Raw genomic sequence first — 6,850 nt, 5'->3', positions numbered from 1 at the left:
GTCCTGAGCTGGAGACCCGTTTCTGTACACAGATAGTGTGCAGTGCCATCTCACGTATTGTGTATTTAATGCCCTGACCCTGGAGACCCGTCTCTGTACAGATAGCGTGCAGTGCCATCTCACGTATTGTGTATTTAATGTCCTGACCCTGGAGACCCGTCTCTGTACAGATAGTGTACAGTGCAATCTCACGTATTGTGTATTTAATGCCCTGACCCGGAGACCGTCTCTGTAGAGATAGTGTGCAGTGCCATCTCACGTTTTGTGTATTTAATGCCCTGACCGTGGAGACCCGTCTCTGTACAGATAGTGTGCAGTTCCATCTCACGTATTGTGTATTTAATGCCCTGAGACTGGAGACCAGTCTCTGTACACAGAAAGTGTACAATGCCATTTCAGGTATTGTGCATTTAAAGCCCTGACACTGGAGACCCGTCTCTGTACATAGATAGTGTACAGTGCCATTTCACGTATTGTGTATTTAAAGACCTGAACATGGAGACCCGTCTCTGTACACAGATAGTGTGCAGTGCCATTTCACGTATTGTGTATTTAATGCCCTGACCCTGAAGACCCGTCTCTGTACAGATAGTGTGCCGTGCCATCTCACGTATTGTGTAATTAATACGCTGACCCTGGAGACCCGTCTCTGTATAGATAGTGTACAGTGCCATCTCACGTATTGTGTATTTAATGCCATGACCCTGGAGACCCGTCTCTGTACACAGATAGTGTACAGTGCAATCTCACGTATTGTGTATTTAATGCCCTGACCCTGGAGACCCGTCTCTGTACAGATAGTGTGGAGTGCCATCTCACGTATTGTGTAATTAATACGCTGACCCTGGAGACCCGTCCCTGTACAGATAGTGTGCAGTGCCATCTCACGTATTGTTGATTTAATGCCCTGACCCTGAAGACCCGTCTGTGTACAGATAGTGTGCAGTGCCATCTCACGTATTGTGTATTTAATGCTATGACCCTGGAGACCCGTCTCTGTACACAGATAGTGTACAGTGCAATCGCACGTATTGTGTATTTAATGCCCTGACCCTGGAGACCCGTCTCTGTACAGATAGTGTGGAGTGCCATCTCACGTATTGTGTAATTAATACGCTGACCCTGGAGACCCGTCCCTGTACAGATAGTGTGCAGTGCCATCTCACGTATTGTGTATTTAATGCCCTGACCCTGCAGACCGTTTCTGTACAGATTGTGTGCAGTGCCACCTCACGTATTGTGTATTTAATGCCCTGACCCTGGAGACCAGTCTCTGTACAGAAAGTGTGCAGTGCCATTTCACATTTTGTGTATTTAATGCCCTGACCCAGGAGACCCGTCTCTGTACAGATAGTTACATTGCGATCTCACGTATTGTGTATTTAATGCCCTCAGCCGTGAGACCCGTCTCTCTACAGATAGTGTACAGTGCTATTTCAGGTATTATGCATTTAAAGCCCTGACACTGGAGACCCGTCTCTGTACACAGATGGTGTGCAGTGCCATTTCACGTATTGTGTATTTAATGCCCTGACCCTGAAGACCCGTCTCTGTACAGATAGTGTGCCGTGCAATCTCACGTATTGTGTATTTAATGCCCTGACCCTGGAGACCCGTCTCTGTACACAGATAGTGTGCAGTGCAATCTCACGTATTGTGTATTTAATGCCCTGACCCAGGAGACCCGTCTCTGTACACATAGTGTACAGTGCGATCTCACGTATTGTGTATTTAATGCCCTGACCCAGGAGACCGTTTCTGTACAGATAGTGTGCAGTGCCAACTCACGTATTGTGTATTAAATGCCCTGACACTAGAGACCAGTCTCTGTACACAGATAGTGTACAATGCGATCTCACGTATTGTGTATTTAATGCCCTGACCCGGAGACCGTCTCTGTACAGATAGTGTGCAGTGCCATCTCACGTATTGTGTATTTAATGCCCTGACCCTGGAGACCCGTCTCTGTACAGATAGTGTGCAGTTCCTTCTCACGTATTGTGTATTTAATGCCCTGAGACTGGAGACCAGTCTCTGTACACAGATAGTGTACAATGCCATTTCAGGTATTGTGCATTTAAAGCCCTGACACTGGAGACCCGTCTCTGTACACAGATAGTGTACAGTGCCATTTCACGTATTGTGTAGTTAAAGACCTGAACATGGAGACCCGTCTCTGTACACAGATAGTGTGCAGTGCCATTTCACGTATTGTGTATTTAATGCCCTGACCCTGAAGACCCGTCTCTGTATAGATAGTGTGCAGTGCCATCTCACGTATTGTGTATTTAATGCCCTTACCCTGGAGACCCGTCTCTGTACACAGATAGTGTACAGTGCAATCTCACGTATTGTGTATTTAATGCCCTGACCCTGGAGACCCGTCTCTGTATACGTACACAGATAGTGTACAGTGCCATCTCACGTTTTGTGTAGTTAATGCCCTGACCCTGGAGACCCGTGTATGAACAGATAGTGTGCAGTGCCATCTCACGTATTGTGTATTTAATGTCCTGAGCTGGAGACCCGTTTCTGTACACAGATAGTGTGCAGTGCCATCTCACGTATTGTGTATTTAATGTCCTGACCCTGGAGACTCGTCTCTGTACAGATAGCGTGCAGTGCCATCTCACGTATTGTGTATTTAATGTCCTGACCCTGGAGACCCGTCTCTGTACAGATAGTGTACAGTGCAATCTCACGTATTGTGTATTTAATGCCCTGACCCAGGAGACCCGTCTCTGTACAGATTGTGTGCAGTGCCACCTCACGTATTGTGTATTTAATGCCCTGACCGTGGAGACCCGTCTCTGTACAGATAGGATACAGTGCGATCTCACGTATTGTGTATTTAATGCCCTCAGCCGTGAGACCCGTCTCTCTACAGATAGTGTACAGTGCCATTTCAGGTATTGTGCATTTAAAGCCCTGACACTGGAGACCCGTCTCTGTACACAGATAGTGTACAGTGCAATCTCACGTATTGTGTATTTAATGCCCTGACCCTGGATACCCGTCTCTGTACATAGATAGTGTACAGTGCAATCTCAAGTATTGTGTATTTAATGCCCTGACCCTGTAGACCCGTCTCTGTACAGATAGTGTGCAGTGCCATCTCACGTATTGTGTATTTAATTTCCTGAGCTGGAGACCCGTTTCTGTACACAGATAGTGTGCAGTGCCATCTCACGTATTGTGTATTTAATGCCCTGACCCTGGAGACTCGTCTCTGTACAGATAGCGTGCAGTGCCATCTCACGTATTGTGTATTTAATGTCCTGACCCTGGAGACCCGTCTCTGTACAGATAGTGTACAGTGCAATCTCACGTATTGTGTATTTAATGCCCTGACGAAGGAGACCCTTCTCTGTACAGATTGTGTGCAGTGCCATCTCACGTATTGTGTATCTAATGCCCTGACCCTGGAGACCCGTCTCTGTACAGAAAGTGTGCAGTGCAATCTCACGTTTTGTGTATTTAATGCCCTGACCCAGGAGACCCGTCTCTGTACAGATAGGATACGGTGCGATCTCACGTATTGTGTATTTAATGCCCTCAGCCGTGAGACCCGTCTCTCTACAGATAGTGTACAGTGCCATTTCAGGTATTGTGCATTTAAAGCCCTGACACTGGAGACCCGTCTCTGTACACAGATAGTGTACAGTGCAATCTCACGTATTGTGTATTTAATGCCCTGACCCTGGATACCCGTCTCTGTACATAGATAGTGTACAGTGCAATCTCAAGTATTGTGTATTTAATGCCCTGACCCTGTAGACCCGTCTCTGTACAGATAGTGTGCAGTGCCATCTCACGTATTGTGTATTTAATGTCCTGAGCTGGAGACCCGTTTCTGTACACAGATAGTGTGCAGTGTCATCTCACGTATTGTGTATTTAATGCCCTGACCCTGGAGACTCGTCTCTGTACAGGTAGCGTGCAGTGCCATCTCACGTATTGTGTATTTAATGTCCTGACCCTGGAGACCCGTCTCTGTACAGATAGTGTACAGTGCAATCTCAAGTATTGTGTATTTAATGCCCTGACCCTGTAGACCCGTCTCTGTACAGATAGTGTGGAGTGCCATCTCACGTATTGTGTAATTAATACGCTGACCCTGGAGACCCGTCTCTGTACAGATAGTGTGCAGTGCCATCTCACGTATTGTGTATTTAATGCCCTGACACTGGAGACCGTCTCTGTACAGATTGTGTGCAGTGCCACCTCACGTATTGTGTATTTAATGCCCTGACCCTGGAGACCGTCTCTGTACAGATAGTGTGCAGTGCCACCTCACGTATTGTGTATTAAATGACCTGACACTGGAGACCAGTCTCTGTACACAGATAGTGTACAGTGCCATTTCACGTATTGTGCATTTAAACCCCTAACACTGGAGACCCGTCTCTGTACACAGAAAGTGTGCAGTGCCACCTCACGTATTGTGTATTAAATGCCCTGACACTGGAGTCCAGTCTCTGTACACAGATAGTGTACAGTGCCATTTCACGTATTGTGCATTTAAAGCCCTGACCATGAAGACCCGTCTCTGTACACAGATAGTGTGCAGTGCCATTTCACGTATTGTGTATTTAAAGCCCTGACCATGAAGACCCGTCTCTGTACACAGATAGTGTGCAGTGCCATTTCATGTATTGTGTATTTAATGCCCTGACCCTGAAGACCCGTCTCTGTACAGATAGTGTGCAGTGCCATTTCACGTATTGTGTATTTAATGCCCTGACCCTGAAGACCCGTCTCTGTACAGATAGTGTGCAGTGCCACCTCACGTATTGTGTATTTAATGCCCTGACCCTGGAGACCCGTCTCTGTACAGATAGTGTGCAGTTCCATCTCACGTATTGTGTATTTAATGCCCTGACACTGGAGACCAGTCTCTGTACACAGATAGTGTACAGTGCCATTTCAGGTATTGTGCATTTAAAGTCCTGACACTGGAGACCCGTCTCTGTACACATATAGTGTACAGTGCCATTTCACGTATTGTGTATTTAAAGCCCTGACCATGAAGACCCGTCTCTGTACACAGATAGTGTGCAGTGCCATTTCACGTATTGTGTATTTAATGCCCTGACCCTGAAGACCCGTCTCTGTACAAATAGTGTGCCGTGCCATCTCACGTATTGTGTAATTAATACGCTGACACTGGAGACCCGTCTCTGTATAGGTAGTGTGCAGTGCCACCTCACGTATTGTGTATTTAATGCCCTGACCCTGGAGACCCGTCTCTGTACAGATAGTGTGCAGTTCCATCTCACGTATTGTGTATTTAATGCCCTGACCCTGGAGACCCGTCTCTGTACACAGATAGTGTACAGTGCAATCTCACGTATTGTGTATTTAATGCCCTGACCCTGGAGACCCGTCTCTGTACACAGATAGTGTGCAGTGCCATTTCACGTATTGTGTATTTAATGCCCTGACCCTGAAGACCCGTCTCTGTACAAATAGTGTGCCGTGCCATCTCACGTATTGTGTAATTAATACGCTGACACTGGAGACCCGTCTCTGTACAGATAGTGTGCAGTGCCATCTCACGTATTGTGAATTTAATGCCCTGACCCTGGAGACCGTCTGTGTACAGATTGTGTACAGTGCCACCTCACGTATTGTGTATTTAATGCCCTGACCCTGGAGACCCGTCTCTGTACAGAAAGTTTGCAGTGCAATCTCACGTTTTGTGTATTTAATGCCCTGACCCAGGAGACCCTATCTCTGTAGAGATAGTGTACAGTGCGATCTCACGTATTGTGTATTTAATGCCCTCAGCCGTGAGACCCGTCTATCTACAGATAGTGTACAGTGCCATTTCAGGTATTGTGCATTTAAAGCCCTGACACTGGAGGACCGTCTCTGTACACAGATAGTGTGCAGTGCCATTTAACGTATTGTGTATTTAAAGCTCTGACCATGGAGACCCGTCTCTGTACACAGATAGTGTGCAGTGCCATTTCACGTATTGTGTATTTAATGCCCTGACCCTGGAGACCCGTCTCTTTACAAATAGTGTGGAGTGCCATCTCACGTATTGTGTAATTAATACGCTGACCCTGGAGACCCGTCTCTGTACAGAAAGTGTGCAGTGCCATCTCACGTTTTGTGTATTTAATGCCCTGACCCAGGAGACCCGTCTCTGTACAGATAGTGTACAGTACGATCTCTCGTATTGTGTATTTAATGCCCTGACCCAGGAGACCGTCTCTGTACAGATAGTGTGCAGTGCCACCTCACGTATTGTGTATTAAATGCCCTAACACTGGAGACCAGTCTCTGTACACAGATAGTGTACAGTGCCATTTCACGTATTGTGCATTTAAAGCCCTGACACTGGAGACCCATCTCTGTACACAGATAGTGTGCAGTGCCACCTCACGTATTGTGTATTTAATGCCCTGACACTGGAGACCCGTCTCTGTACACAGATAGTGTGTAGTGCCGTCTCACGTATTGTGTATTTAATGCCCTGACCCTGGAGACCCGTCTCTGTACAGATAGTGTGCAGTTCCTTCTCACGTATTGTGTATTAAATGCCCTGACACTGGAGACAAGTCTCTGTACACAGATAGTGTACAGTGCCATTTCACGTATTGTGCATTTAATGCCCTGACACTGGAGACCCGTCTCTGTACACAGATAGAGTTCAGTGCCATCTTACGTATTGTGTATTTAATGCCATGCCCCTGAAGACCCGTCTCTTTACAGATAGTGTGCAGTGCCATCTCACGTATTGTGTATTTAATGCCATGACCCTGGAGACCCGTCTCTCTACAGATAGCGTGCAGTGCCATCTCACGTAGTGTGTATTCAATGCCATGACCCTGGAGACCCG

This window comes from Haliotis rufescens, unplaced genomic scaffold (genome assembly GCF_023055435.1).
Source record: "Haliotis rufescens isolate VD_foot unplaced genomic scaffold, xgHalRufe1.0.p SCAF_385, whole genome shotgun sequence".
Taxonomy (NCBI): Eukaryota; Metazoa; Mollusca; class Gastropoda; order Lepetellida; family Haliotidae; genus Haliotis; species Haliotis rufescens.
Note: the sequence above shows the minus strand (reverse complement) of the source record.